This window comes from Lathyrus oleraceus, chromosome 6, assembly GCF_024323335.1.
Source record: "Lathyrus oleraceus cultivar Zhongwan6 chromosome 6, CAAS_Psat_ZW6_1.0, whole genome shotgun sequence".
Classification (NCBI taxonomy): Eukaryota; Viridiplantae; Streptophyta; class Magnoliopsida; order Fabales; family Fabaceae; genus Lathyrus; species Lathyrus oleraceus.
The window spans coordinates 423,761,045-423,770,314 of NC_066584.1; positions in this window are offsets into that span (position 1 = coordinate 423,761,045).

A 9,270-nucleotide genomic window follows, 5' to 3' on the forward strand; every position below is an offset into this window, starting at 1 on the left:
ATAAAGCCACGTGGCGTCCTAACCACGCTTAGAAGTGATTATTATACCTTTAACCAAGGGTTCCCATGACGGTACCCGTACCATAATACCATGCTCCCTCATGCGTCATTCTTTGAATCATGACCACCCCCTTTGTATTCAAATCCAGCGCATCATATTGAGTTAAATTTTTTTACTCTTTTGATCATCTGATTGGGATAATGCCCTTGAGGCCTCAGCCCCCTAGGCTCAGATTGTTGTAAATATCCCCTTTGCCTTTTTATTTGCTATGTTTTTGTTGTCTTTTTTGTGTGGCGGGCCTTTAGCCTATTTCATCTTGCCTTCACTCATCACTCTCTTGTCATTACATGCACCCTCTCCCTTTTTACTTTTTCCCCTTCTATTTCATTATGTTATTTTATTTTTATTACTTGATTAATAAGATCATCTAATAACATAAAATCAACATTTTTTCAAAAAAAAAAAAACTCTTGACTATACATCAAGCTTGTTTTCAAAATCAAAATCAAACCATTTTCAAAATCAATCAAACACTCGACCAATGTCGATTCCTTTTCAAACTTAAGCGCTTACGATTTTTTTGCAATAAACAATCAATTGAAAAATGATTAATTAGACATAATTATCCTACCTAGTCTCTGAGTATTTGTATGACGGTCATACTTAGCCTCCCGTTCGAGTATTCGTCTTCTGTTTAAAACACATTAAATAATGGAATCTAGTTTATTCTTTATTAGACAAAAAAAGATTAGTTGGACATATTTATCCTTCCTAGTCTTGAGTATTTGTGTGATGGTCTTACTTAGCCTACCACGTGAATACTTATATTCCGTTAAAGAAACATGACTGGATTCGCCTAAATTTTTTTATAAATAACTTGGATGAAAAATATTAGATGGACATAATTATCCTTCTTAGTCCTGAGTATTTGGATGATAGTCGTACTTAACCTGTACTCGTCATCCTCCCAAAAATAATCTCAACTAATCAAACTCATTTTCCTCCTTAACACGATATCAAAACCTTTTCATAAATGAAGGATGCTTTGTCCATTACAAGACGATGCGAACTAGAGATTCAATCTTTCCATGTGCGAGTAGCAGGCAACGTTATCCGCTCGAATACGGTTAAAACACGATATACGAGAATCCATATCTTGTTTTATCCATTCCGACACGATGGATTCACAACTTTCCCTACTTCCATGTCTGGGTAATAAGCAATTTTTTCCCGCTTGAATGCGACCTAAACATCCTTTGCTAAAATGGACCAATACATAAACATTTGCTACCCAGAACTACGTAGCTTTGAATTCCTCATCGCACTAGAGGATACATAGGAGCGAGACTCAATGTCTCGTCAAGCACTGTAATAAAAAATCTAAAAATATATTTTTATTGCAAAGAACTACGTAGCTTTGAATTCCTCATCGCGCCTGAGGATATGTTGGAGCAAGACTCACAATCTTGTCAAGCACCCTAATAAAAAAGTTATTTTTAGTTCGTTATTTATTTTTCCTTTCAAACCTTTAATAAGTAGAAGAAAGAGACACATGTGAACTTATTGATCGATCCACAAGAGTATCTGTGAAGAAAGAGACACATGTGAACTTCTTGATCGATCCACAAGAGTGAGATAAACACTTATGCAAACAAATATTCTGGTGTATGGGTGGATAGTAGGAAAACATCCATGTTGGACCTGACTATGGTTTCACCACTTATGAGATTGAGTATTGAATTATGAGATTGAAGTCTGAACGCTTTACTTTGAGACAAACAATTCTCATAACCATTTCAAGCAAAGTGGGTAAATAGGAAAATGCATGTTCTGACAATCAACATATTTTTATATCGTTTGTGTTTGACACTTTTGGCCTCTTAGCACCATAGACAGTGGATCTTTAACAATGAGTTTAAAGGTCCATGCATACCAATATGATGTCTCATAGTTATATAAATGTAGTCTTAAAGATAATTAACTTTGATATCCAAAAAGAGTTAGGGCTTGTTTGAGTGAGTTTTGTAAAATTTGAAAATAATAAAACTTGTTTGATAGTCTAATTTTACAAAATTATTTTTTAAAATTATTTCTATTTAAGAGTTTTAAAAACTAAAAAACTAAATTAGCTTTTAGAGATTTTGATTTTTAATTATGAAATTCGAGAAGAGAAAAAAATGATGCACTTTTCTTAATGACAAATTTGTAATATTATACAACTTTAAAATAAAAGTAAAATTATATTATCTTGATTTTTTTTAAAATATTTTTTAAAATTAATTTATAAAATATTTTTTTAAAATTAAAAGTTTAAACTCTTTCGTACAAGTCCTTACTATTTTATGTGTTTATCATCATGTATAATAATAAATATACTTGTTCTATTTTAATATACAAAAGTAAACTAATATCAAAATTAGTTGTTAACCAACGAACTTTTTACCCAAATAATCCAAATTTTCAAAAAAAATCTCAAAATAACCCATTTTTCAGATTATTTCCCAAAATACCCCAGTTTGAAGAGGTGACGTCAGACCAATTGACACTTGCTCTTAAACTTAGAGAGGTGGCGCCAATTGGATTGGCTAGTGCACCTAGTGCCGCCAATCCAATTGGCGCCTATTTGTTAATTTATAAAGAAGGTGCCATATGGTTGTTGCATATTTTGGTTTTGTGATGTTTGGACTTCTTGGCTATAGTAGAAGGAGGGACGGTTGATGTTAAATGACCGTTGAGTGTTTTGGCTAAGGCGACTATGGTAGGGTGATGTGTTGGATGCATAGTGATGTTGGATGTCTTGATGAGGATCTACTTGTTGGCGGTGGTACGGGGTATGCTATTGGTATTGTGATTGGGTGTTTGAACTATTATGGTCGTAGGTTTGTGTGTCTGTGGTTCGGAAATTTTGATGGATAGGGGGTTGTGAGTAACCGGTCTGACAATGTTGTTAGGGGTTAGATGTTGAACCTTCTTGTGTGTAAGTTTCCTGTTGTGGGTCATATAGGTACATATCCTCGACAATGAACTCAAATCCAACTGATATGTACCAAGCCATATAATTACGACTTGGTTTTTCTTCGGTTGGCATCACAACGTCAGTTAAGACATGGTCTTGGCAGTGCTTCCATTTTCGACACTCAGATCTAGCGAAGCTTTTCCAAGGGTTAAAGTTCCATTGGTCATTAACTTTTCGTAGATACCATTCTTCGAGTTTTATCAGGGGATCTGGGATGTGTTGAAGCATACCGAACTGCAATTTAACATGATCATTATTGTGCATCTCCACAGTGGTGAATCTTATAATCGGTGTGCATGCAGTCCAAACGACTGTGTCTTGTTCGTTGATTTCATGGTCATGATCCAAGTTTAGATATAGACGCCAAAAGAACTGAAATGTGAACATACATTAGATTATAAATTTGTTAGAAGAAATTAACAAATTATTACAAATTGATTAAGTTAATGAAAATACACATGTTGGTCGAAGGTGATTCAAGAGATTGCAATATTGGGTAATATAGTGTGTAGGACATCTATTGTAACTCATACCACGTGTCGACCAACTGCACCATAAAAATAAACATATTATTTAGAGATAATAATTGGTAAAGTGAGTAAATATAGTCCATTTTTAAGAACTTACTTTTGTGCGTACAGGATTGTGAACGGGTTGTGGTTGACAGACGCTATTGACGATAGTCTGGACCAACCCCATGCTTGAAGCAAAACATCACATCCAGAAAATGTAGATGTGTCTTTGTGTGCATTTTTACACAAAGAGTTATAAAGATAAGCCAAACAAGCGGACCCCCAACTGTAACTTCTTGTTCTATCTATATGTCTTAGTAAAGGTAAATACATAACATGCATACTAGAACCACTACCTTCGGGAAATAAAGGTACAGGACGATGAAGATATTGAATATACGTTCGTTAGTCACGAACATTCTGGTTGTAACTCTATTGAGTTATATATTACTCTTCAATAAAGTATAGCATCTCGACAATCTCAGATAACTAATCAAGCTGAACCTGATGAATTTGATTCAGAAGACTCAAATGAAGTTGACCTAGAAACAGAAGCAGAAGTCAACGTCGTTGATGATGAAGAAGAAGAAATTGAGACACATGTCGATCAAATGTTGAACAACAACATTGAAGATGACGATCATCGAGTGCCATTACCTCCAAGTCATGTATATAATCCACCTCTACACATGACAAACATGGATTTGCATGACGATGAAGCATCCAACAATTTTATAACCCGTATCCCCAATAAGAGGGTGAGTTAAAATTGGGAGACACGTCCCGCACTAAAGGAGAATGTGTGCGAGCTATCAAAAAATTTCACATGAATAACTCTGTTGATTTCACCGTGAAATGCACTGATTCAAGAAGATATGTCATCAAATGTCGTAACATCCTTTGCAAGTTTCGGTTGGCTACGTCTCACAAGAAGAGAAGGGATTATTGGGAGATAGCTCCTATAGACCCACCTCATAGTTGCATTGTCACTAATGTTGTACAAGATCACCATAAATTAAGCACAGAATTGATACGTCAAGACATTTTACCGCTTGTTAACAAAGATCCATCAGCGAAGGTGAGTATAATAATATCTCATATCATCATAATATATAATTATACTCCATCTTACAAGAAAGCGTTGATTGTAAGGACAAAGGTTGTTGAACAGGTATTTGGCAACTGGGAGGATTCATACAAAGAATTGTCACGGTTTTTATGGGCACTTAAATAATACGCACCAGGAACTATTGCAATTATGGAGACATTGCCAGCATTTGCGCCATACGGAACTTGTGTTGCTGGAAATAGAATTTTTCACCGCTTCTTTTAGGTGTTTCAACCATGCATCAAAGGTTTTGCATTATGCAAACCTATTATTCAAATTGATGGAACATAGTTATACGACAAATACAAGGGCACTTTACTTATGGCTGTTGCACAAGACGAAAACAATAATATCTTTCCCATTGCCTTTGCTCTGGTTGAAGGTGAAACCGCTGGTGGTTGGGGTTTCTTCCTTCGTCATCTCAGAACACATGTCGCTCCACAAGTCAATCTCTGTTTGATTTCAGATAGACGTGTTGTCATTTAGAGTACTTAAAATAACCATGATAACGAATTGCATGATCCTCATTCTATCCATGTCTATTGCATTAGACATATCGCACAAAACTTTATATGTGCAATCAAAGACAAGAACCTTCACAAAAAAATGGTGAATGCAGGGTATGCTTTAACTCAACCGTCATTTCAACATTACTGTGACAAAATTAGATTGTCTAATGCATATGCAGGAAGGTGGGTGGATAACATACCATTAGAGAGCAGTGGACAAGGGTATTTGACAGAGGTTGTAGATGGGGCCACATGACAATAAACTCTGTGGAATGCATGAACGACATATTCAAAGACATTAGAAATCTACCAATAACCGCATTGGTCAGAACAACCTATTTTAGGTTGACATCTACCTTCGCAACCAAATGTGAAGAGATGAAGTGCATTGTTAATGTCAGGTCAATTATTTAGTGAATGTTGTATGAAAGTGATGAAAGAGGAAACTATCAAAGCTAGTACACACGCGGTTACAATCTTCGACCGTCATAGGCAAAATTTCAGTGTACAAGAAACAATGAACCATAATAAGGGGATGTCAAGTTTATCCTATGCTGTCAGACTAAACAAAAGTTGATGCAACTTTGGAAAGTTCTGGGCCTTTCGTATTCCTTGCTCCCATGTCATTGTGGCATGCGCACATACTCGCCAGGACGCTTACAGCCATCTATCTGATGTTTACAAGGCCATTACCGTCACGAATATGTATAACGAAAGCTTCTCAGTGCTAACAATGGAGGAAAACTGACTTCTATAAGAAGGGGATATAGTTTAGCACAACGATGAGATGTGAAGAAAGAAAAAAGGACGGTCAAACAGCACACGTATTAGAACAAAAATGGATACGACTGATAAAATGATAAGACTATGTAGTATATATCGTCAACCCGGACACAATAAGAACAAAAGTCACAATCTAGGAGAAACTTCTACATCATAATTTAGTATCTCCTTTCAATTTTTGTAACCTTGGTTTTTTATATATTAATAACTTTTTGTTACAACAAGGTTAATAACAAACATCACTCCCGCATAAGCACACTTAAAATCGAACAAGTCTAAATAAACAACACAAACAACAAATATCGAATACAGATGAAAATACTTAACCACAATATTTAAAAACAATATTTCTAACTGATTACAACAATCAAACTGATGTCATCTGGTTCAAACATCATTTCCCTAGCATCCTTATCAGTTTTTACTCGCACTCAACCAAATATACTATCGAGTCTCTCAATACTTCTAATTTTTGCTCCTTCTGGTATTTTTCCATCTAACCAACGAACCAACTCCCTCTTTTAGTTGATCGAAACAACATATGTTCCAGAAGAGCATCACTATCGAAGACTTCTCTCGAATAAAACACTTTTCCATAGCGACGACGAACACCAAACATGTTTGCAATATGATGAAAAGATATATGAAAAAATGAATCACACAACACCTCTATTTATACAAAAAATGCATATTTCATTGAGGCGCTAGACCAATTGACGTCTCCTCTCAATCCAATTGATGCCCCCTCTTAAAAATTAAGGACAAACACCAATTGATCTGATGCCTATGCCTTATTATTTTTTTTTGAAATTGAAATAGATTGAAAATTAATTTAAAACTGAATTATTTTAGATTTTTTTAAAAAAAATCTAAAATAGTTGAGTTAAATCTTTTATATAAATAATTTAAATAAAATATATTTTTTAAATATTTTGAGATATAAAATCATTTATTTAATTGAAAATAGATAAAGTTTTGAAATAGATTTTGTGAGTGTGTTTATGACCTTATTACTTTGAGCGCAACATACTCAATTTAGATGATGTCCTATAAAAGATAAGACACTATGATCACATGATTAGATGACAAGCTTTTATCAAATACGTATTTTCTATATGTTTTTTTTTTGCATTTGATTATTTTAAATCAATAATCATAAACTCCACATTTTTTTTATTTAAATTAATCTTTCTTCTTCATTTGATAATTTTTATGATATCTTACTCTGATCCGCTTTGTAATCATCAAAATTCGTTAAACATGTTAAGCAAATAGAACCACGGAAGTATCCATGAAGAAAGAGACACACGTGAACTTCTTGATCGATCCACAAGAGTGAGATAAACGCTTATGCCAACAAATATTTTGGTGTATGGGTGGGTAGTAGGAAAACATCCATGTTGGACCCGACTATGGTTTCACCACTTATAAGTTTGATTTTTATAAAGTTAGATTTTTTATATAAATAATTTAAATAAAATCTATTTTTGAATATTTTGAGATATAAAATCATTTATTTAATTATCATAATTGATTCCTTATCAAAAAAAATTTAATAGATAATAAATTCAACCAATTTAATATTTGTTGAGACGTTGTTATCTTAGGTAGGATTTTATTATTTCAATTTTGAAAAAAATGTTCCTCGTTGCGTAACACTTACCTAAATTGTTAACATTATTTTATAATTAAGAACATACATTTTGAAAATAATTCGTTCTTTTTACATAATTAAGTATGGTATATCATTTTCTATACGTATAATTTTTTTAAAGATATTTAGTTCCCTAAATAAATTCAATCCGTCCATATCTGAGTTTTCATTATTTTTAATAAATGTTCAAGATTAAGACAATATTCTTTTAATTTTTCATTATCTAACAATTTTATTTTTTCAATGCTAAAAAAAATCTAGAAATATCATCATACAATTTAAATTGTTCATACTTATTTTGAAATAAAATAATTGTTTTATCTAATATGTATAAAAGATAATCAATTTTAAATAATTTCTCAGAAGATTTAACAACTTCATTATCAATATTCTCATTAAATTGTTTCTTTTTTTTTTAATATTTATTTTTTACGGAATTTGAGTTCTATATTCATTTTAAAATTAAAAACTATAGCAATGTATCATTGAAATTATATTTTTCTCCCGAATTTAGTGTAAAAAAATAAAAGCAAATAAAGGAGAAAGTAATTTATCATTGAGATTATATATTTTTTATTTAAAATATAGTGTTTAATCAATTATATAAAATATTTAAACTAATTATATTAACTTAAAAAGTTACAAAATAAAGAGAGAGGAAGATTAATTTTAGATAAATATAATAGTGTTTATTGTCACTATGGTTAAAATAAGAAATATATATATAATATTTTTTTAATTTTAAGATTTTTTATGTTAGTTGTTAGTGGAATATATGTTTGATATAAGTCAATAATATATATATATATATATATATATATATATATATATATATATATATATATATATATATATATATATATATATATATATATATATATATTAGAAAAAAATTTAAAATTTTAGGATCTAAAACGAAGATTATATTAATTTAAGGACCGAGAGGGTCCTGATAATCATTGAATGGATGAACAAATGTATCACTAGGAGTCAATACAACTTTATCTTTAAAAATGATAGGTATGATTTTGTTTGATAAAACTAGTCGATAGTTGAGTTGATAGCTGATAACTAATAGTTGATGGTTGATAGTTGATAATTAATAGTTGATAATTGAGAGTTGGTAAATGATAATTGATAAGTTAATTTGAGTGTTTCATAAATTAGTTGTTACACAATTTGATAAATATACAAAATGACATAGAAGAATATTTTTAATTAAAAAAATTAATAGTTGCATTATCTTATTATATTATTAAACTAATTTTTATTTGATGAAAATAAATGTATTGATAAAAATATGTAAGTTAGTGGGAGTTTATGTTGGTAAGTTTGGGGTTTTGTTTGAGTAAAAAATTCAAAATTTTTACAAAAATAATCCACTTTTTCAAGGAAATTCCCAAAATACCTCTGGTTTCAAAAAAAATCCCAAACTACCCCATTTTTAGGAGTAGTCGCCAATGGAATTGGCGACTCCTTTTAAAAATTGAATGCAGGCGCCAATTGGATTGGCTAGGGCAGGTGCCCTAGCCAATTGGATTGACGCCCCTGTGTATATCTTGAGAGGAGGCGCCAATTGGATTGGCGCCTCAGTGTAAAATGTAATTTTTGTGTTATAAATAGATGTGTTGTGTGAGTCATTATTCCAAATCTCAATTAATCATTTGGCAATCATGTTTGGTGTTCGT